This window comes from Hemiscyllium ocellatum, chromosome 14 (genome assembly GCF_020745735.1).
Source record: "Hemiscyllium ocellatum isolate sHemOce1 chromosome 14, sHemOce1.pat.X.cur, whole genome shotgun sequence".
NCBI lineage: Eukaryota > Metazoa > Chordata > Chondrichthyes > Orectolobiformes > Hemiscylliidae > Hemiscyllium > Hemiscyllium ocellatum.
In genome coordinates this window covers 61143314-61168275 of record NC_083414.1, presented here as the reverse complement: position 1 = coordinate 61168275, position 24962 = coordinate 61143314, and positions in this window count along the sequence as shown.

The following is a 24962-nucleotide window of genomic DNA, read 5'->3' as shown; positions in this document are numbered from 1 at the left end:
GACCTTTTCTTTCTTGAACTCTCTGTTTCCATCTCCGGCAACAATTTATGGACTGATATTTACTACAAATCCACAGATCTAATATGACCTGGACTACATCTCCCATCCTGCAAAAACTCCATACTGTTTTCTCAATTCCTCTGTCTCCATTGTACCTGCTCTGACAATGAGATATTCCACTCCCAAGCATCCCAAAAGTCCACCTATTTTAAATAATGTGCTTTTCCTCCCTCTGTCATCCAGACAACTTTCCACTGCACCTCCTCCATTCCTTGCTCTGCTGCTCTCAGACCCCCACCCCTCAAACACACTAAAGACAGGATCCCTGTTATCCTCACCTTCCATCCAACTAGTTTCCGCATCCAAGGCATCATCCTCAAACACTTCAGCCTACTCCAATGAGACCCCACTGCCAAGAACATCTTCTCCTCCCTACCCTTTTCACCTTGCACAAGGACCATTCCCTTTCCCAATCCTTGGTTCGCAGCCCCCAGGCACCCCCCCACTACCCCCAATTCCCAGGTACCTATCCCTGCAACTGGAAAAGATGAAATACCTGCCAACACACCACTTCCCTCACCAGGGCCCCAAACAGTCCATCCAGGTGAGACAGTGGTTCACCTGCCTCTCCTTCAACCCAGGTTACTGTATCTGGTGCTACCGATATGGTCTTCTCTATATTGGTGAGACCAAATGTAACCTCAGGGAACATTTCATCGAGTATCTCAGTTGGGCCCAGGGGCCAGCCTGACCTCTGAGTCACTGGCCATTTCAATTCTCCCTCCTCCTCCTATACCCTCTCTGATGTCCGTCCTCAGCCTCCTCCATTGCCTCAGTGAATCAGACTGCAAATTGGAAGAACAACATCTCACCTTCCACCTGGGCAGCCTGCAGCCTGAAGGACTTAACATTGAGTTTTCTCCAATTTCAAATAACCTTCCCACCCATCCCCCGACTCCCTTTCCAGCCCCTTCTCCTCCCTTCCATCCCTCCGACCAACCCCTCCTTCCAGCTACCAATCAGATTCAACCCTCCCATTGACCCACCAGGTTGTACCTATCACCTGTATTCACTGATCATGACCTCTCATTACTCCGCCCCCTCCCCATTCATAACCCTTCCCCCATACCTTTTCTTTATCTGCAGCTCCCCTCCATTCCTGAAGAAGGGTTATACCTGAAATGTCGACTTCTCCACTTCCTGACGCTGCCTGACTTGTTTTGTTCTTCCAGCCTCCTGCTTGCTTACAATACAAAGACTTGGGCATCTTGGCGGCACTCAATGTGAGTCAAGAATGGAGTTTACTGGTAGGCACAGACATATCCGTTGTCCATGCACTTTGTTATGTCAAACTAATGTGATTGAATGGTAGGGACTGGGTTTAAATTAACATGCAGTGATTATGGGAACATTGTAGAGGAAAACTAAGATATACAGAGAATTGAGAACAGGAGATAATAAGGATCTCGGAGAGGGGTGAAAGACAGAATTTATTTGTGAAGTACCATGAGGGAACAAATGTATTGCATTGCTGAATGTATTCTGTGGGCCACCACGTTGTGGGAAAAATATGGAAGAAGGTTGTTTCAAGGTAATTCAAGAGAAGTGCAAGTATTGTAATGTTGTTATAATAGAGAGCGTCATGGTGCTCACTGCGCTTCAACAGTTTAGCCTGGCTGTTGCCTCAGAGAAAAAAATAAATCATCTGTAAAAAGAGCTGAAAGTTGGAGGTGAAAGCATTTTGAAACATCATGACTAAAAGCTGTTACTCATACGGAAGTGTCATTCTCAGCACAAGCCTGCGATATAAAATATACAACATGGATGATGGAAGAGATTGAGGATAAGGTGAATCAGAACAGCACTGTTTGTAACAGATATCAGTGGATAATGCTATTGAGAGCCATATTAAATGCAGTAGGGCAAGTGAAAACACATCTAAGAGAAGTAAAAAGAGAATGTGGTAAGAAACTGGCCTCTAACAGAAAAAAAGGAAATCCAAATGTCTTCTACAGGCTCCCTGTAGGAAAAGGGTGGTGAAAGGAATTAATGACCTGAAAAGGGATTTATGCATGGACAATGGGGTTTTGATAGGGTACTAAACATATACGTTGTGTTGTCTTTCCCAGGGAGGATTCTGGGTAATCGAAGATGGAGGACGGGAAAAATTTCTGGCTGTAAGAACTGCTCCTTTTTTTTGAGGTATTTTAGGTGTTGGAGGTGATTTCCTCAAATTCCAGGAGCAGCAATTACTGTTTTATATCCTGCTGCATTGTTCTGGAACTTTGGAAAAAAAAGTCAAAACAACAGCAGTTTAAAAGGGAGAAGGGCAGACAAAGGAAGCACATGGTGAGGACAGTGCAGGAAGAGAGAGAGAGAGAGACAAAAGACCTGCACAGTTACTGCCTTTGCTGTTTGAATTCATGGATTGCTGGACATTGGAGTGCATATGGGAAAATTAACAAACAGTGAAATTCACAACTAATCTTGGAGGAACTGATGGGCGAAGTTCACAGCACAGAATCAGATAAGTTAATTGTTGTTTTAAGTCTGTCCAATAGAAAGGCTGCAGTAGTGGGTACAGTGGATTCTTTCTTGATTATATGTTTTTGGAGATAAGTCTCTTGATTAAACTTAAAATATAAGCCATAGCTATTAATTTAACCTGGGCAGTGTTTGGAGAGGAATAAGACGGTGTTATTTTCTGGATCTGTAGATTGTGAAGGAGCAAAAATGGCCTTTGCAGTGATATGTACTTCTTGTCAGATGTGGGAGTTTAAAGAGAGTTTAAGGGTTACTGCGGATTATATCTGCCATAAATGCTGTTGGATGCAAATCTTATCAGATCGAGTGGATCAGTTGGAGAGACCAATAGAAGCGATGAGGAATTTGCAACAACTACAGTATGTGATGGATGGCAGTTATAGAAAGGGGAGAAAGTCTCAGATACAGTCACATAGATGGGTTAACTCCAGGAAGGGTAAGAGAGGTAGGCAGCTAGAGCAGGAGTCTTTTGTGGATATACCCATTTCAAACAGGTATGCACTTTTGGAAAATATAGGGGGTGATGGATTCTCAGGGGAACGTAGCACAAACAGCCAAGTTTCTGGTATTGAGACTGGCTCTAATACAACAAGGGGTACGTCGGCTTCCAAGAGATCAATTGTGTTAGGGGATTCTGTAGTCCGAGGTACAGATAGACGATTTTGTGGCCAACAGAGAAAAAGCAGAATGGTGTGTTGTTTCCCTGGTGTCAGGATCAAGGGTGTTTCAGAGAGGGTGCAGAATGTTCTCATGGGGGAGAGGGGCCAGCAGGAGGTTATTTTCCACATTGAAACCAACGACATTGGAAGGGAAAAGGTTGAGACTCTGAAGGGAGATTACAGAGAGTTAGGTAGAATTTTAAAAAGGAGGTCCTTAAGGGTGGTAATATCTGGATTACTCGCAGTGCTACGAGCTAGTGAGGGCAGGAATAGGAGGATAGAGCAGATGAATGCATGGCTGAGGAGCTAGTGTATGGATGAAGGATTCACATTTTTGGATCATTGGAACTTCTTTAATGGTAGAAGTGACCTATACAAGAAGGATGGATTGCACCTAAATTGGAAGGGGACTAATATACTGGCAGGGAAATTTGCTAGAACTGCTTGGGAGGTTTTAAACTAGTAAGGTGGAGGGGTGGGACCTAGGGAGATAGTGAGGAAAGAGATCGATCTGAGATGGGTATAGCTGAGAACAGAAGTGAGTCAAACAGTCAGGGCAGGCAGGGACAAGGTAGGACTAAAAAAATTAAACTTCATTTCGTTCAATGCAAGGGGCCTAACAGGGAAGGCAGATGAACTCAGGGCATGGTTAGGAACATGGGACTGGGATATCATAGCAATTATGGAAACATGGCTCAGGGATGGGCAGGATTGGCAGCTGAATGTTCCAGGATACAAATGCTACAGGAAGGATAAAAAGGGAGGCTAAAGAGGAGGGGAAGTTGTATTTTTGATAAGGGATAGCATTACAGCTGTGCTAAGGGAGGATATTCCCAGAAATACATCCAGGTAAGTGGAACTGAGAAATAAGAAAGGGATGATCACCATATTAGGATTGTATTATAGACCCCCCCAATAGTCAGAGGGAAATTGAGAAACAAACTTGTAAGGAGATCTCAGCTATCTGTAAGAATAATAGGGTGGTTATGATAGGGGATTTTAACTTTCCAAACATCAACTGGGACTGCCATAGTGTTTAAGGTTTAGATGGAGAGGAATTTCTTAAGTGTGTACAAGACAATTTTCTGATTCAGTATGTGGCTGTACCTCCAAGAGAAGGTGCAAAACTTGATCTCCTCTTGTGAAATAAGGCAGGGCAGGTGACTGAGGTGTCAGTGGGGGAGCACTTTGTGGCCAGTGACCATAATTCTATACATTTTAAAATAGTGATGGAAAAGGATAGACCAGATCTAAAAGTTGAAGTCCTAAATTGGAGAAAGGCCAATTTTAACGGTATTAGGCAAGAACTTTCAAAAGCTGATTGGAGGCAGATGTTCGCAGGTAAAGGGATGGCTGGAAAATGGGAAGCCTTCAGAAATGAGATAACAAGAATCCAGAGAAAGTATATTCCTGTCTGTGTGTAAGGAAGGCTGGTAACTATAGGGAATGCTGGATGACTGAAGAAATTGAGGGTTTGGTTAAGAAAAAAAAGGAAGCATATGTCAGGTACAGTCATGATAGGTTGAGTGAATCCTTAGAGTATAAAGAAAGTAGGAGTATACTTAAGAGGGAAATCAGGAGCGCAAAACGGGGACATGAAATAGCTTCGGCAAATAGAATTAAGGAGAATCCAAAGGGGTTTTACAAATATATTAAAGACAAAAGGGTAACTAGGGAGAGAATACGGCCCCTCAAAGATCAGCAAGGCGGCCTTTGTGTGGAGCCACAGAAACTGTGGGAGATACTAAATTAATATTTTGCATCAGTATTTACTGTGGAAAAGGATATGGAAGATATAGACTGCAGGGAAATAGATGGTGACATCTTGCAAAATGCCCATATTACAGAGGAGGAAGTGCTGGATGTCTTGAAACAGTTAAAGGTGGATAAATCCCCAGGACCTGATCAGGTGTACCCGAGAACTCTGTGGGAAGCTAGAGAAGTGATTGCTGGGCTTCTTGCTGAGATATTTGTATCATCGATAGTCACAGGTGAGGTGCCGGAAGACTGGAGGTTGGCTAACGTGGTGCCACTGTTTGAGAAGGGTGGTAAGGACAAGCCAGGGAACTATAGACTAGTGAGCCTGACGGTGGTGGGCAAATTGTTGGAGGGAATCCTAAGGGACAGGATGTACATGTGTTTGGATAGGCAAGGACTGATTCGGGATAGTCAACATGACTTTGTGCGTGGGAAATCATGTCTCACAAACTTTATTGAGTTTTTTGATGAAGTAACAAAGAAGATTGATGAGGGCAGAGCAGTAAATGTGATCTGTATGGACTTCAGTAAGGCGTTCGACAAGTTCCCCATGGGAGACTGATTAGCAAGGTTAAATCTCATGGAATACAGAGAGAACTAGCCATTTGGATACAGAACTGGCTCAAAGATAGAAGACAGAGGGTGGTGGTGGAGGGTTGTTTTTCAGACTGCAGGCCTGTGACCAATGGATTGCCAGAAGGATCGGTGCTGGGTCCTCTACTTTTTGTCATTTACATAAATGATTTGGATGCGAGCATAAGAGGTACAGTTAGTAAGTTTGCAGATGACACCAAAATTGGAGGTGTAGTGGACAGCGAAGAGGGTTACCTCAGATTACAACAGGACCTTGACCAGATGGGCCAATGGGCTGAGAAGTGGCAAATGGAGTTTAATTCAGATAAATGTGAGGTGCTGCATTTTGGGAAAGCAAATCTTAGCAGGACTTATACATTTAATGGTAAGGTCCTAGGGAGTGTTGCTGAACAAAGAGACCTTGGAGTGCAGGTTCATAGCTCCTTGAAAGTGGAGTTGCAGGTAGATAGGATAGTGAAGGCGGCGTTTGGTATGCTTTCCTTTATTGGTCAGAGTATTGAGTACAGGAGTTGGGAGGTCATGTTGCGGCTGTACAGTACATTGGTCAGGCCACTGTTGGAATATTGCGTGCAATTCTGGTCTCCTTCGTATGGGAAAGATGTTGTGAAACTTGAAAGGGTTCAGAAAAGATTTACAAGATGTTGCCAGGGTTGGAGGATCTGAGCTACAGGGAGAGGCTGAACAGGCTGGGGCTGTTTTCCCTGGAGCGTCAGAAGCTGAGGGGTGACCTTAAAGAGGTTTACTAAATTATGAGGGGCATGGATAGGATAAATATCTTTTCCCTGGGGTCAGGGAGTCCAGAACTAGAGGGCATAGGTTTAGGGTGAGAGGCGAAAGTTATAAAAAAGACCTAAGGGGTAACTTTTTTATGCAGAGGGTGGTACTTGTATGGAATGAGCTGCCAGAGGATATGGTGGAGGCTGGTACAATTACAACATTTAAGAGGCATTTGGATGGGTATATGAATAGAAAGGGTTTGGAGGGATATGGGCTGGGTGCTGGCAGGTGGGACTAGATTGTGTTGGGATATCTGGTCGGCATGGACGGGTTGGACTAAAGGGTCTGTTTCCATGCTGTATATCTCTATGACTCTATGACCTAAGGGGCACCTTTTTCACACAGAGGGTGGTGCGTGTATGGAATGAATTGTCAGAGGAAGTAATGGAGTCTGGTCCAATTGTAACATTTAAAAGGTATCAGGATGGTGAAATGAATAAGAAGGGTTTAGAGAGATATGGGCCAAGTGCTGGAAAATGGGACTAGATTAGGTTGGGATATCTGGTCGGCATGGATGAGTTGGACTGAAGGGTCTACTTCCGTGCTGTACATCTCTATGACTCTAAGTCGTGATGAAAGTGGAAGTAATTCTGACACTGAATGGGATAAAAAAATGTTATGGAAGATGTGGTAGATAAGTTGGCAGTACTTGAATTTCAACAGTCCCTAGGACGGCATGAAATGCATTCATAGATACTGAGGGCAATAGACAGGAAATTGCAGGGATATGACCATAACCTTACAACCTACCCTTGTTACAGGAGTGTGCTATATGGATAGAAAGAACTACTGCCTCACAGCTCCAGGGATCCAGGTTCAATTCTACCCTCAGGCGACTGACTCTGTGCAGTTTCCACAATCTCCCTGTGTCTGCGTGGGTTTCCTCTGGGTGCTCCGGTTTGCTCCCACAGTCCAAAGATGTGCAGGTTAGGTGGATTGGCCATGCCATATTGCCCAAAGTGTCCAGGGATGCGCAGGCTGGGATCTGCACACAAAACAAAATTTTTCAATGTACATAAGTGACAATAATAAGTCAAATCGAAAAAGGCCAGGTGTATTAGGGAAATGCAGGGTATGGGGATAGGGTAGGGGAATGGGTCTGGCTGGGATGCTCTTTGGATGGTTTGTGTGAACTTGATGGATCAAACGGCCTGCTATCTTGCTGTAGAGATTCTGTAATTCAATGACTAGAGATTTGCAACGGTTACACTGTTGATAAGAAATGGCTTTGAGGGTAAATCTTGCAATTATAGACCAGTCAATTCAAGATAATTGGTAGGAAAGCCTAATAGAAATTGTAATTTGGACCAATATTAATATTCCTTTGGACAAATACAGATTAATCAAGGAACTCAGCATACATTTGTGAAAAAGGAAACTGTTTAAATAATTTTGATTTCTTCTGATGATGTGACAAAGAGAACTGATTAAGGTGAAATGGTTGATAGTGCATGGATTTCCAGAATTTATTTGATAAAGTGCTATAATAAAGTAGACAATAGCAACGTGCATACAAAATTGAGTGAGTGACGGGGGCAGTGATTAGCGGTGAGTGATTGTTTTTTGGCCGGGAGGAGAATTTTTGATGAGCTTTCCCAGGGTAGAACCAGAGTACAACCATTAATTTTTCTTGATTCTTTTATGATCTAGATTTGGGTCAATTTCAATATTGTAGAAAACTTGGAAGTATTGTAAACTGTGAGGTACATGGTGATAGTGTGGAATGGCTGGGCAAGTGGCAAATGAAGTTTAGTACAGAGAAAGTGTGAAGGGATTCCTTTTAGAATTATAGTTATTCAGCAGTGAAAAGGCCCTTCAGCCCATCAAGTTGGTGCCGATCGATCTAAACTAATCCCACATTCCAGTCTTTGGCCTTGTTAAGACATTTCAATTGCTCGTTCATGCATTTTTGTTTAAGTTTGTGAAGCACCTGGTACTCTCCCAGGCAGTGCATTCCAGATCCTCACCACCCTCTGGATAAAAAGAGTTTTCTTCTAAACTTGCTGCCTTTCTCCTTGAAATTATGGCCTCCTGTTATTGACCCGTCAACTCCGGGAAACAACTGCTTCCTATCCACCCTGCCCATACTCCTCATAATCTTCCACTCTCTGCCTTCTACCTTCGAGCCAGTTCTGTATCCAAATGGCTATTGCTCTCTGTATCACATGTGATCTATCTTGCTAACCAGCCTACCATGTGGAACCTTGTCGAACGCCTGACTGAAATCCATATAGAGGATGTCCACTGCTTTGCCCTCATCAATCCTCTTTGTTACTTCTTCAAAAAACTTAAAGACTGTTCGATCCTGGAGCAAATTATCAGTGATGTAGCACAGCCACATCTGTCTGCTCATTCTGAATACAGGAATACCATTGGACTCCATGGAACTGGATACTGCAAAAGGAATGATGGCAAAAATTAGTTGTTGCCTAATTGGACATTTAAAAGTCTCAATCTGGGTAAAGGTGGGTGAGTCAGTCTCCTCTTTGCCATAAAACCAGAAGACATAGCAGCTAAAGAAGACCATTCAGCCCAATGAGTCTGCTCCACCATTCAGTGAGGTCACTGAGTTGATAATCCTCAACTCAACGTTCCTGCCCTTTCTCCACAGCCCTTGATTCGCTTCCTGATTAAAAACCTCTCTCGGTCTATCTCAGCCTTGAACACACTTAAGAACCCAGCCTGTATCTCGTAAAATTGAGCACGGGTCAGGGGCAAGTGAGACGGGTCAGAACAGCCCCCTGAGGGAATCTTAAATGCCTCCCACTGTCTGCAAAATTTTCTGGTTGTGGGCTGTAAAATTGTCCTGTGATTCACTGAATCTTTTGAGGAGGTGACAAGCAGGGTTGGTGAGCACATTCTGCCCAAGCTCCTCGGTTCAGCTTCTCCATAACCTGCACTCCTGCGATTCAGCTGCTTGTAAGAGCCTCCCATTTACAATTTAGATAGGAAGTATCATTTGGTGTAATCCTTATGGCTTTTAGCAATGCTATTGGTAAGACCTAGACAGAGCTGAAAAATGTGATGCTGGAAAAACACAGCAGGCCAGGCAGCAACCGAGGAGCAGGAAAATCGACATTTCGGGCATAAGCCGTTCTTCACACCCAGACGGACGAATGATCACAAAAAAAGAAGCCCATGGGATTCAAAGCAAAGTGCCAACTTGGATTCAAAATTGGTTTGGGGCTGGATGTAAATGTTAGGTGTTTCTACGATAGGAAGGCTTCAATAGAAAAGAGATCAGTACTAGGCTTTTTATGGTATATTTCAATGATTTAGATTCAACTAGAGGGGTAATGAACAAGAAACCGTAGACTGTGGGAAGGTAACAGTGGACTGATCGGGGTGAATAGAATGACGACAGATGGAGTTCAGGCTAGACGGGTGTGAGTTAATCCACTTCAGAAAGACTAAGGGAATGGAAGGACACTATAAAGTGTTGAGGAAAAGATGGAACTTGGCATCTATGCATACAGATTGCTGAAGGTAGCACAGAAAGTAGATACATGGTTAATGAGGCCATAAGATCAAAAATAGTAACAGGAGTAGGCTATTTGGCCCCTCTGCTATTTAACAGAATCATAGGTGATTTGACATTCCTCACACGCACTTGTCTGCCATTTTCCCATAACCCTGGATTTCCCTCCTATTGATCAATAATCTATCTACTTCCATCTTAAGTATACATGAAGATTCTGCCCCACAGCTCTCTGTGACAAATATTTACAACCCACTGAGTGAAGAAATTCCTCCTCATCTCATCTTTAAATTGGTGCCCCTGTCACAAAACTGTTTTTTTTTTCTCAAAGCTGACCCTAAATTGTAAACTGTGCCCTTGATTTTTCTGTTAGAGGGGTAATAAATTGCTCTTGGTACCGATTAGACTGGCTTGGTACAGAGCTTAAAGGGTATTGAAAGGCTATGTGGAAACAAACACTCTCTCTCTCTCTGCCCTTCTAACTTCAACCTGTAAACATCTATTCCTTTTCTTACTATGTTTCAAGAGGGTTTGCTTATTGGTACTGTTGTGTATATTTGGAACATTATAATTAAGTCTAGTTTGGTAAGATAGAGTTTTAAAAGGGTTCTTTATTCTGTTCTTTGTGTTTCATTGTGTAATCTTGTGAATAAATTTATGTCTGGTTTAAAATCTGGTAGTCAACTTAGCTACCTCATTCTGGGTAATTTTCCCTGTACACTTACCAAAACAAATTGCAAAATTATGGCTTGGGCTGCCTGCTTAAGAATGTTTTGAGTGGTCTAGCTTAGTCCATAACACCCCTTAATTCTGAGACTATGCCCTCTGGTTTTAGACTCTTCCATGAGGGGAAACATCTTCGCAGCATTTACCCTGTGAAGCCCCTTAAGGATCTGATATGTTTCAATGAGATCACCTTTCGTTCTACTCCAATGAGTAGACTCCAAACCTGTTTAACCTTACATTGGTAGATGAGTTGCACTTGGAGTCCCAGAAGGCATTCATCAAGGTACTTTCCAAGAGGTTAAGTCATAAGAGAAGAACCCACAGAGCTGGAGGTAGTATATTGGCATGAATAGGAAATCGGCTCATGGGCAAGAAACAGCAAGTGGGGATTAGAGGTTCTTTTACAGATGGGAGACCTGTGACCAATGGGGTTCCATAGGGATCATATTACTGCACTTCCATACCAGGGATCATCTTACTGCACCTCCTCTGAAATGTCTCCAATGAAATAACATCTTTCTTAAATAAAGGGACCAAAACTCCCCACAGTACTCCAGATGTGGTCTCACCAGCACTGTGTACAGATGCAGTATGATTTCCCTTCTCTTATACTCCAAACCCCTTGAAATAAGCTCCAATATTTCATTGACCTTCCTGATTACCTGCTGTGTATTAACTTTCTGTATTTCATGCACAAGTATTCTGAAGTCCCTTTGTGTTTTTAGTTGTCTGCAGCTTTTCCTAATTTCAATAATATTCTGTATATTGTTCTGCCTTCCAAAATGAACAACTTCACATTATCCTCCATTTGGCAAATTTTGATTAGATTCGATTCCCCACGGTGTGAAAACAGGCTCTTTGGCCCAACAAGTCCATACCAACCCTCCAAGGAGTAACCCACCCAGACCCATTTCACCTCTGACTAATGCACCTAACACTATGGGTAATCTAGCACAGCTAGTTCACCTCACCTGCACATCTTTGGGCTGTAGGAGGAAACCAGAGCAAACCCACACAGATACAGGGTGAATGCAAACTCCATACAGAAAGTCGCCCAAGGCTGGAATTGAACCTGGGACCCTGGTGCTGTGAGGCAGCAGTGCTAATCACTGAGCCACTGTGCCATCCAACCTTTTGCCCACTTAATCTATCTCTCTGTAAAGTGTTTGTATTCCTCTCACAACCTGCCTTTCCACCTATGTTTGTGACATCTGGAAATTTAGCTCCATATATTCACTTCCTTCCTTCATGTCATTAATATAGTGTAAACAGTTGCGATGATCCCTATGGAACCCCATTGGTCACAGGTCTCCCATCTGTAAAAGAACCTCTAATTCCCACTTGCTGTTTCCTGCCCATGAGCCGATTTCCTATCCATGCCAATATACTACCTCCAGCTGTGTGGGTCCTTCTCTTATGACTTAAACACTTGGAAATTACCTTGATGAATGCCTTCTGGGACTCCAAGTGCAACTCGTCTACCAATGTCCCTTTATCCCATCTGGTTGAGAGTGCCTAGAAAAAGAAATGAATTAGTCAATTCCCTTTCATGAAGCTATGCTGGCTCCGTTTGTTTAGATTAAATTTTTCATTTGCTCTGCTATTGCTTCCCTAATAATTAAGTCCAATACTTTTCCAACAGGTAGATGTTAGGCTAATTGGCCTATAGTTACCTGCTTTATGCCTGCCTCCCTTTTTGATTAGGGGTGGCACACTAGCAGTCTTCCAGTCCACTGATGCTTCTGCAGAATCCAATGATTTTTGGAAAATTACAACCAATGCATCCACCATTCCTGTAGCTGCCTCTTTTAGGATCCTAGGATGCAAGCCATCATGCCTTTAGCCCCATTGGTTTACCTACAACTGCTTCTTTAGTGATTATATTTAATTCCTCTGCTGTATTTTTTAATATTAATGGAACAGTCAAAGTATCCTCCACCATAACGACTGACTGTTCACTTTCACTCCTCTCTTTCTTTTCATATATTTAAAGAAGCTCTTTGTGTCAGTTTCATTATTACTCACTAGTTTGCTCTCGTCTGCTCTGTCTTTGTTATCTTTTTAGTCCTCCTTTGCTGGATTCTGAAACTATTCCAGTCTTTGAGGCTATCACTGACTTTGACCTCCTTATATGCTTTTTGGTTCAACTTAATGTTCTTCTTAACTTGCTTGGTTAGTCATGGTGGTTTATCCCTCTCTGAGAATCTTTCCTTCTTACCAGGAATATTTTTGCTGAGAGTCATGACTTACTTCCTTCGAAGGGCTACTGCCTGAAGGGCTACTGTCAACTTTTCTGCTCCTTGGATGCTGCCTGATCTGCTGTGTTTTTCCAGTGCCACACTTTTCTACTCTTACCTTGTTAAATGTTTGCCACTGATAGCTTACTGTCATCTCTGCTAAACTAACTGCCCAGTTCACTTTGGATAAATCTATCTGCATTTCATTATGATTCCCTTTATTTAAGTTAATCATGTTGGTTTCTGACCCAGGTTTCTCACTCTTGAACTGAACGTTGAATTCTATCATGTTGTGATCACTGCCTCTTAGAGGATAGTTTACTCAGAGATCATTTATTGCAGCTTACCCATTACCCAGATTCAAGACAGCCTGCTCCCTGATTGGTTCCATGATGTTTGATGTGGGAAACTCTCCCTAGTGCACTCCGAGTCATTATTGTAGCTATGCTTTCCAATTTCATTAATCCCAATCGACATGAAGATTAAAGTCCCCTATAATTTTTGCTCTTTTCTTTTTATATGCTCCTGTTATTTATTGATTTGTAAGCATTCCCATAGAATGGCTACTCTTGGATCTATACACCATTCCTACCAATGTTTTCTTTCCCTTGCTGTTTTTTTAACCTGGGCCCAAATGATCTGTATGTCATCTGAGTCTAGGTCATCTCTCACAAATGTCCTCATTTCATTTCTTATTAACAGTGCTACTCCACCAACTCTTCCTTCCCTCCTCTGTCTCTGAAAGGTCAAATTTCCCTTAATGTTAAGTCCTCAGTTATGATCCACTTGTAACTATGTTTCCATAATGGCTATGACATCATATTGACTTTTGTCATTGATATATGCGATGTGTTGAGGCAACGCACAAAACTTTTCACTGTATTTTTCATGAAAAACTACACGTGACAATAAATTTCTACTCTATTCATCTATCTCAATTTTCGACATCAGTTCATCTGCCTTATCCTGAATGCTTCTTGCATTAAGACACAAAGCCTTTAAAATTGTTCTATTATGAAATTTCACTACACTTTATGGTTCCTTGGTATAGTATATACAACATGAGGCATCAGGAATTGGACACCCTGCTGTTAAAACCTAAACGCTCCAGGAAAGCAATATCTGTTGAGTCCAGTTCAATATTTGGGGCAAGAACATTTTACATCAATGTGGCATCTTTAACATTGAAAGACATCGCCAAGTATCAGTAGAACATAATTAGTCAAAACCTGACATTGAGCGAAAGCAGAAAACATGAAGACAGATAGCCAAGAGCTCAGTCCAAAGAATGGGTTTTAAGGAGTGGCTTAAAGGAGGATTAAGAGATAGTGCTGTTAAATGCAGCAATTCCATCTTTGGACTTAGATGGCTGAAGACACAGTTGCCAATGGTCAAGTGAAGGAGGTGGGGATTGCACAAGAGACTAGAGGAGGGTCACAGTTCTTGAAGGGTACTTGGGCCAAAGAAGGGTAGAAAAGTAGAGGACGAGGGCATGAAAGAACGTGGACATCAGGATGAAAATTTTATAATTGAAGCACGAGCAGGAGACAGAAGCTATAAATTTGGTATCAGTTAATCTTGGAACACTTGGCATGTTAGATTGAGATTGCACCTGTAGTATAATGCAAATAAATATATTAATGTTAATATAGCAAATGATATACCTCTGACAACATCAATCACACACTGTTGAGATGGAGAAGAAAAAAATGGAAGAACTATGCTTGAGAACTGTAATTGGTAAAATGTATGTTAGATTGAAAGTAAAGAAACTCCTGTAAGTCAGAAAATAGTCACTGTTAGATAAGATAAAGATAGAGATACACCAGACTCCCAATCTATCTTAGAATGGCAGCCTCAAGAGTGCAGTGTAGACACCCAAATTTAGACTTCACAGCTGGCAGATCCATGAGGTCAAACTGATGCAAGCTTGAGTTCATGGCAGCAGCATAGTCATGATAGCCACAGCACTCGTCCAATGTGAGTGGACAGGAAGTCATTAAATACAAATGCTCTTGTCCATTGTTCCAACATTGCTAACCTCTAACCTTTTGCACCCTACTTAAATTCTCGATTTTGCTAATCAATTCCAAACAAAAGTCGTGATCATAATGCTTGAGGCAGCTTTCTAACAGTTGCCTTTGTGGATAGTTTAATATTTACCAAACTCTTGTTTAACTTGTCACAAAAATTAATGGCTGCATTGATGCATTCATTACAAACATGAATGTTACTGTTTGTAAGATTAATATTTCTACAAATGAATTTCACATTGCTATACAATATCATTAGAGAGAAGATGCATGAGTAAAGATTTGACATGTACCACTTTATGGAGTTTGATCTAGTTTAAAAGTACAAGGTTTCTATTTCTTTAGCCCTAAGTCTTTAACACTATGAATTATTTTCATTCCCAGACTTCAAATCTGTAAGTATTTCATTCTACTAATTTGTCATGAAAACATATCATTCTCTACCATGTACTTTATTTATGAAATTAATTGCAGAAAGCAAAAGATGATTGGATGTGAATCCACAAGAAATTTTACAATTACGTTATTTGAGAGTGCTCTTTAGTGTTGTGCCTTAGTTGCTATTTTTCTTCATGCATGACTTTATATTTTGTTTCTTACTTTGTAAGTCGATTCACTGATTTACTTTTCACTTTTATATACATCTTAGGCTGGCCTTACTGGATATTACTTAAGTGTCAATATTGCTGAGTATCACGGTGTTTTTCAGTCCCTGAGACCCAGCAACCTTTTTTACGCTATCTTACCAAACTCACCTCATTAATTTGGTACCCTGCTCATCATGGCCTCCTCCTGGCCACAGGACAAAGTGTTGGCCACTGCCAGCACAGCTTGGTATTCCTGAGACTGGCACCATCTTTTAAACTCATCTGGTCAAGCATTGGCATCTGCAGCTGCCTTGCATGGCCTACTTTATTTGCCGTCTGTCCGATATGCCAGGGGCAATCGGCACCCCACTCTGCAGATGGGTGCCCAGAGATCCTGGTGGATGGATTGGGTTAGGGGGCTGGTGGTAGCAGAGATTGCTGTCCATGGATCCCATTGCTGGCCCTGGGATAGTGGTGATTGCCCAGAGAAGAAACTACCAGACTGGAATCACCAGGTACTGCCTTTTTCATTGAGAATTGTCATTGTCTAGCTGCTAAATCATGTGTGGGAGAGTGGGACAGCGCACACCAGTGAGGTGAGCTATTAAACTAACAACATGGTTCACCACACCTTCCTCCTTCAGACCCTGTCTCCTGTGTTGTCAGAGCTGAAAAATGTGTTGTTGGAAAAGCACAGCAGGTCAGGCAGCATCCAAGGAGCAGGAGAATCGACGTTTCGGGCATAAGCCCTTCTTCATGATTCCTTCCTGAAGAAGGGCTTATGCCCAAAACAGCAATTCTCCTGCTCCATGGATGCTGCCTGACCTGCTGTGCTTTTCCAGCAACACATTTTTCAGCTGTGATCTCCAGCATCTGCAGTCCTCACTTTCTCCTGTGTTGCCAGCTGGGAATGACTGCTCTATCGGGTTACATTCTTATCTATCTGATCACAGCCTGAAAATAACCTGCAATGGAGTCTCATGCAGCCTCCACAATGTTATCCTGTAGTATCCCCCAGGGCCTATCCTTGATGCCGTCCAAAATTTCTGATCTGCATGCTTAGTGAAACGTACAGGGTTCATTTTCACATGTATATTAATGGCAACCAGTGCTACCTCAACACCACCTTTCTTGACTCCCACATTGTTGCTAACTCACCAAGGTGCTTACCTGACATCCAGTATTGGATGAGAAAAAAATTCCTCCAATTAAATGTTGAAGTCTGAAGCCATTGTTTCCACGCATTCCAGACTTTGCTCCCTTGCTACTGACTCCATCCCTTTCCTTGACAACAATCTGATATTAGGTTATTCTGTGTGAAATCTTGCAGCTGTTTGCCACCTTTGTTGCTACATTTGATCCTATTAAACTTAAATATGTGAAATCTCTAAGACCACCTAGTTCCACTTCCATGTCGTCATTCGTCTCATCAGTTGACTAAACCCTTGCGTGTACATATGTATTCTCTAGACTTGACGATTCCAATTCACTTCTAGCCGGTTTCTACCCTCCATGAATTTGATGTTGTCAAAACCTCTACCTCCCGCGTCTTAAAATGCATCAAGTCCCATTCCCCTATCACCCCTATTGCTGATCTACAATGGCTTTCCCTTAAGCGAGGTTTCAGTTTTAAAATTCTGATCCTGATTTTCAAATTTCTCTCCATCTCTGAAATCCTCTTGCAGCCCAGGAAATTCCAAGGTACTGGTGCTCCTCTTATTCTGTCTGGCATCTTGTACGCTCCCAAATATTACTTCACCATTGGTGGCTGCACCTTCAGTTGTCTAGATACAAAGATTGGCAATTCCCAGCTCTCCATGATATTTTTTGTTGAGCCAGGGCTTTAGGGCTCTGGAGCAACTTTGCAATGATGTCACGGATTCCTACATTGTGCCCAGCTACTACTTTCCTATGTTCGTAGTAGCAGAATTGCTAAAGTATCTTTGTCAGTTAGGCAGATTCCATCCAGCATTACTCACAGAGATGATGTGATCAATGTTAGGACAATGGTGAGCAACACATTGGGATTTTCAAAATATTACTGTCTTTTCAGCGCGTTTCTGCTAGTATGTTGAACTATCAACAGCATGACCCTTTTGGAATATTCATTTTCAGACGTTTCGTCACTATACTAGGTAACATCCTCAGTCAGCCTCCAGATGAAGCACTGGTGGTGTAGCCCATTTTCTATTTATGTGTTTAGATTTCCTTGGGTTAGTGATGTCATTTCCTGTGCTACCATCATTTCCTATCGTAATGTCATTTCCTGTTCTTTTTCTCAGGGGGTGGTAAATGGGATCCAAGTCAATGAGTTTGTTGATAGAATTCCAGTTGGAATGTTAGGAATTCTTGTGCCTGTCTCTGTTTGGCTTGTCCTAGGATGGATGTGTTGTCCCATCAAAGTGGTGTCCTTCCTCATCTGTATGTAAGGATACTAGTGAGGGTGGGTCATGTCTTTTTGTAGCTAGTTGATGTTCATGTATTTTGGTAGCTATTTTTCTGCCTGTTTGTCCAATTTAATGTTTGTTACAGATCTTGCAAGGTATTTTGTAAATGACATAAATTTTGCTTTTGTCTGTATAGAATCTTTCAAGTTTATGAGCTGCTGATTTAATGTGTTGGTGGACTACCATGGCGCCAAGGGGTCTGAGTGGTCTGGCAGACATTTCTGAGATGTCTTTGATGTAAGGGAGAGTGACGAGGGTTTCTGGGCATGTTTTGTCTGCTTGTTTGGCATTTTTGCTGAGAAATCTGCGGACTGTGTTCATTGGGTACCTGTTCTTTTTGAATACACTGTATAGGTGATTTTCCTCTGTTCTTCATAGATCCTCTGTGCTGCAGTGTGAGGTGGCTCATTGAAGTAATGTTCTCATGCAGCTTCATTTGTGCGTGTTGGGATGATTGCTTCTGTAGTTCAATATTTGGTCTGTATGTGTTGTTTTCCTACAGACACTTGACCCTCTAGGGAAGTGGAGAAAGTGAGGTCTGCAGATGCTGGAGATCAGAGCTGAAAATGTGTTGCTGGAAAAGCGCAGCAGGTCAGGCAGCATCCAAGGAACAGGAAATTCGACGTTTCAGGCATAAGCCCATGCCCGAAACGTCGAATTTCCTGTTCCTTGGATGCTGCCTGACCTGCTGCGCTTTTCCAGCAACACATTTTCACCTCTAGGGAAGTGCGAATGTTGAGAATGGTCAGTGGAGAAGAATCAGGAGCAAAAGGTAAGAAGGGATGAAGAACTGCTTGCAGAGAGTGATAGAGATAATGATAAACATAGAAATGCCTCATCAGCATGATGATGTAGCTTTCCCCTATATCCCTCCAGGATGAAGATGTCTCCTTTACAGCTTCCCAGCATTAGATACAGGCCCCGCATCTCCAATGAGGGCCAAACCTTCCCTGAATGCCAAGCTTGTGGCTCCCAAGTGGTAAGGTGGAAAGCTTTGACACAATCTGCAGGTTTCTCCCTGAAGACAAACCACAACACCATTGGTGGCTGCTGAGGGGAGTCCAAAGAGACTCCTACACTTCATCTGACCCATTCCTGCCCCCAGTAGGTTGAAGTGACAAACTATCTTCTTATTAATCAATGGCTCACTTGGACAAAACCTGTGTTTTAAAACTGCTTCCCACCAGGTTTTAACCCCAAATCAAACCTGTTTCTTACCTCTGCCTTGAAATTTTCTCCAGAAGTGTTTACACATGTTTATATAAAGTTGGGAAAGAAATCCTTCCTAACGTATCTATCGATCTTTCTTGTTAGCATATCCTCAACCTTATTTTCTAATTTTGGACCCCCTCAAAACATGTACCAGCCATCCATGTAAATACTGTCTGCACTCCTAACAGTGAGAGATACTTGAGGATGACTGATTCTGCTGTGTATTGAGACCAGATTGAACCCATGCTTTTTATATAAGTAATGATCCAACATTTGGCCCAAATAATCCAGAAAGCATTATGTAATTCCTGCCTTGCAGGATTGTGTCAACATTTACAGAGAACTGAATTAACCTCCTGGACATTTTCAGGAATAAAGCTCACAGTAATTCTTCCATATTAGTCTCCTTGGCTGATTGATGCATAATCTTAAAATATTTCCAAAGCAGTTTTGCTGTCGATGTTGCTCTTGGTTGTGGTTCCAAGGGCAGCAGCATTGTTTCAAGGAGATGTGAGAAACATTGGAATAATGGATTTAGTTACATTTTATTTTCTCTTCAAAATCTCATTAATCCCAGTACTCTGTACACATTTTTCATCACAGCTGGTTACCTCCAAGTGTAATAGCTGTCTGCCAAATATTTTAAAATGGCTATAGTTGCTGCAAGTAAATAATTATAACATGCATGTCGTATAAGAAAGGAATTATTTGAGCTCATATTGATATAAACACATGAGTTTGATTCTGCTTCAGTAAATTTACCACACTTTAAGTAGCAGTCATGTCTCGGTGATTTGACAGTACTTTATAATTCTCCTAGGCAGAAATGGGTACTGCAGATGCTGGAGACTAGAGACAAGATTAGAGTGGTGTTGGAAAAACACAGCAGGTCAGGCAGTATCCGAGGAGCAGGAAAAATTGATATTTTGGGCAAAAGCCCTTTATCATTCAGGAAGGATAATGCCTGTAATGTCAATTTTTTCTGCTCCTCGGATACTGCCTGACCTGCTTTGCTTTTCCAGCACTACGCTAATCTTGACTGTTTTATAATTCTCCTGTCTAAACATAAGTAAGCAAGATATCAAAGGTAAAATGCTACATGCTAAGGCAAGCTGGAATGGTATTTGTTGACACCTTTCTGGTCAAAATTCCTCTCAAAACACTTTGAGGTTTGAATTTTGAAAGCGGTGCTGTAAGTTACAGGAAGCAGTCAAAGGAGAGATGTGATAGCACTGGAGAGGGTGCAAAGGAGATTTACCAGGATGTGCCTGGTCTGGAGAGTTTCAGTTATTAAGACAGATTGGACAGACTGGGGTTGGTTATCTTAGAGGAGATTGAAAGGGTGTGAAAGCTCAGCCACGTTACCTGGCTTTCTGTGAACGCCTGTCCAAGAACAGAGAACCACCACTTAATTAATACACTTCAACAGTACTGTTTTTATTCAAGACTGTTAGTATATGAATATACTAACAAGACTTGGGAGAGAAAAGCCACTCAGACCACACTGGGTACTAAAGAGTGGATTCTCTCACCGTTGATAGGGAAAGTTGTTACATTTATACATAACTTCTCACGCAATACAGAGTCCCGTGTCATTAAGCTATCGCAAAGTATATTAATCAAAGTATACTTAATTGTAAGCTTACACATCAAAAAATGCTCTAAATCTTACACACAGACACCAGCACCCATCTGGTTAAGATATTAACACTATCTTTAAAGTCTGACATTAATTCCCATTATTTTTCTAACCCTTCAAAGCAACAGTCAAATCTCAGAGATGCTCTTTAAATGTAAACATTCAAACCTCATTAATGTGTTACAGCTAGACCGTAAGGCTCCAGTACTCCTCTGATGGCTGCCCTTTGACCTAGTGCTGGTACTATGTCATTCTCAGATCTGTGGGATTGGACATGTTTACCCAGCCTGTGCAAGTTGCTGTATTAGCAATTTGTTCGCTCAGAATGCTGGGCAATATAGCCAATGTGCTTCAGCCATTTTAGTTAACATTCTAAGCTCCATTTTCTATATGGTCACTATATCTATTTCCAACTTATCAAGGGGACATAACTATAAACACCTCAATTATGAGGAGTATAGGCAAGGTAGACAGGAAGGAATGTTTTCCTTGCTGGAGGCATTAATGAGTGCACACATAGATTTAGCAAAGGGCAAGAATTTGAAAGGGGACGTGAGGAAAACTTCACTGCTGGTGGGAATTTTGAACTCACTGACTGTAAGGGTCTGGAAGCAGAAACTCTCATAATATTTAAGAAGTATTTAGACGTTAACTTGTGATATCAAAAGTAGACAAGTAGGAGGCTGGAAGAGCACAGTTGGGCCTCTTGCTGAGAAATTTGTATCATCGATAGTCACAGGTGAGGTACTGGAAGACTGGAGGTTGGCAAACATTGTGCCACTGTTTAAGAAGGACTGTAAAGACAAGCCAGGGAACTATAGACCAGTGAGCCTGACCTCGGTGGTGGGCAAGTTGTTGGAGGGAATCCTGAGGGACAGGGTGTACATGTCATTTGGAAACGCAAGGACTGATTTGGGATAGTCAACATGGCTTTGTGTGTGGGAAATCATGTCTCACAAACTTGATTGAGTCTTATGATGAAGTAACAAAGAAGATTGAGGGCAAAGCAGTTGATGTGATCTATATGGACTTCAGTATGGTGTTCGACAAGGTTCCCCATGGGAGACTGATTAGCAAGGTTAGATCTCATGGAATACAGGGAGAACTAGCCATTTGGATACAAAAATGGCTCAAAGGGAGAAGACAGAGGGTGGTGGTGGAGGGTTGTTTTTCAGACTGGAGGCCTGTGACCAGTGGAGTGCCACAAGGATTGGTGCTGGGTCCTCTACTTTTTGTCATTTACATAAATGATTTGGATGCGAGCATAAGGCATACAGTTAGTAAGTTTGCAGATGACACCAAAATTGGTGGTGTAGTGGACAGTGAAGAGGGTTACCTCAGATTACAACAGGATCTGGGCCAGATGGGCCAATGGGCTGAGAAGTGGCAAATGGAGTTTAATTCAGATAAATGTGAGGTGCTGCATTTTGGGAAAGCAAATCTTAGCAGGACTCATACACTTAATGGTAAAGTCCTAGGGAGCGTTGCTGAACAAAGAGACCTTGAAGTGCAGGTTCATAACTCCTTGAAATTAGAGTCGCAGGTAGATAGGATAGTGAAGAAGGCATTTGGTATGCTTTCCTTTATTGGTCAGAGTATTGAGTACAGGAGTTGGGAGGTCATGTTGCGGCTGTACAGGACATTGGTTAGGCCACTGTTGGAATATTGCGTGCAATTCTGGTCTCCTTCCTATCGGAAAGATGTTGTGAAACTTGAAAGGGTCCAGAAAAGATTTACAAGGATGTTGCCAGGTTTGGAGATCTGAGCTACAGGGAGAGGCTGAACAGGCTGGGGCTGTTTTCCCTAGAGCGTCGGAGGCTGAGGGGTGACCTTATAGAGGTTTACAAAATTATGAGGGGCATGGATAGGATAAATAGGCAAAGTCTTTTCCCTGGGGTGGGGGAGTCCAGAACTAGAGGGCATAGGTTTAGGGTGGGAGGGGAATGATATAAAAGAGACCTAAGGGGCAATGTTTTCATGCAGAGGGTGATATGTGTATGGAATGAGCTGCCAGAGGATGTGGTGGAGGCTGGTACAATTGCAACATTTAAGAGGCATTTGGGTATATGAATAGGAAGGGTTTGGAGGGATAGGGGCCGAGTGCTGGCAGACGGGACTAGATTGGGATGGGATATCTGGTCGGCATGGACAGGTTGGACTGAAAGGTCTGTTTCCTTGCTGTACATCTCTATGACTCTATGTCTCTACTTGCTAACACCCCCTCCTTGTGAACCTCAATCCTATCTAGTCAAGTAGCCTGTACCTCAGTATTCTCCTCAACAACATTATCTTCTTCTAGTGTGAATACTGACAAAAAAATATTCATTTAGCGCTTCTGCTGTCTTCTCTGACTCCACGCACAACTTCCCACTACCAACCTTGATTCACCACGATTCACTGTGGGCATTCTGATTTTATGTTACTGAAAGTATACATGGATTGGTGAAATGTGCAGGTGGAGCAGAAAAATGAGGAAGAACTCTGCAGAAGAGTTTACTGAGCCTTGTCAGTTTGTGGAATTGTACAGGTTATTTGGACAAGGATACAAATTTCCCCTGGATTTGTCTAGGTAGTTGTGTTTCACACCTGTGCATGCAGAGCAGCTCCAATTCAAGTGGAGCTGTGATAATCCTCATAATCAAATCTTACCAGACACTTTGTTGGGCCACATATGCAGAGCAAAGACCTACATGGTGATAGTTTGTTTATCATACTGACTTGAGTCATTGCTTTTAAAGGGGAGAAGAACATGAAGGGATTTTTCTGGTATTCATTGGTTAACGCGAGTCCAGCACTGCAGAGTATGTGTTTCAAATCTTTTGTTCCTTTAACAGAATGAGGGCATCACTGGCTAGGCAGCTTTTGTTGCCCAACCATAAATACTCAAAGGGCAGTTAAGAGTCAACCAAGTTGCTGTGGGTCTGATGTCATATGTAGGCCACACCAGATAAGTATGGCAGTTTCCTTCCCTAAAGAACATGAGTGAATCTGACAGGTTTTTCCCCAATAATGGGTTCATGCTCATCATTTGACTCTTAATCCCAGATATTTATTGCCACCATCAGCTGTGGCAGGATGTGAACCTGGATCCCCAGAACATTATTTGGACCTCTGGTTTCACAGTCCAGCAATGACACCATTAAACACTATGATACCTTCCCTTCTAATTTCCCACATGATCCTGACACAATGAGTTCCCTTATGTTGTAAACATTTTCGTACTGTCAGAGCAGTATTCAGTGAAAATTGTAACATTCAGGAAACAGAACTCCAAACTTGAACTCTCATTGCTCGTTTCTACATTTGTACTAATACTCTAAAATATTAATTATATCCAATATTGCTGGTCTTGTTATAAGTTTTTCTCTCGGTAAATATAAACAGTCTCGGGTAACTAAAGAGCAGTTCTTGGGTCATAGTTAGAGAAGAAGGTAAAGACCGAATTAACCTCCATGAAGATATTAACTGTTTCATTGGACTGCTGAAAAGGTAACTGAAATAAGTCTGGGTAGTTGAGGATGAATGGAGATGTCAAGAGTAGTTGGATGGCACTATGTTGGTAAAACTCGGGAAAAGACTCTTGGAGTTGGTTGTTAGTTAAATATTGAAGTCAGGCCTCTGGCAATGCATTGGGATCTATGAAGAATCAGAAGGAGCCATTAGTGTGGCTGTGGGTAAGTATGAAGGAAACTCACAACGACCATTTGCTTTGTACAACGGTGCAGGAGTAGAGTTCAAGAAACAAATCCAGAGGCATTTGAGATTTGGTGGAAGCTGTTGTCATGAAATATTTGGAGTTATGCTTGTAGCTAATTGGTGGAGTGTAGTTTCCAAAATATCAGGATATGCGTTATCCCAGAAGAGGAAGGTAAACTATCAAAACATGAACATCTGTTGAGGGAGACAATAGTAGAATGGCTTTCAAGGGATTTTCAGGGCCAGTAAAGAATCATAATCCCTCGTGAAATGTTAATGTGATTTAATGAACCACAGAATCATTAATGTAGGGATGGGGCTTGCTGGGGAAATACATGGGATATGTCTCAATCATAGTTGCTGTTTGATGTGTTTGACCATCATTTATTTGTTGCCCATGCTGTGTCACGATATGTTTGGGATGCTAGACAATACCTCATTTCTACCTTGGCCCAGCTTAACCTTTTGCATGTTGGTTTGGGTGAGTTTTATTTGTAACATATTGATATTTCTTTGTTGACTAAGAAAGCCCATTTTTTGCAGTACTTAACCAGACATGGTTTATAATCTATTGA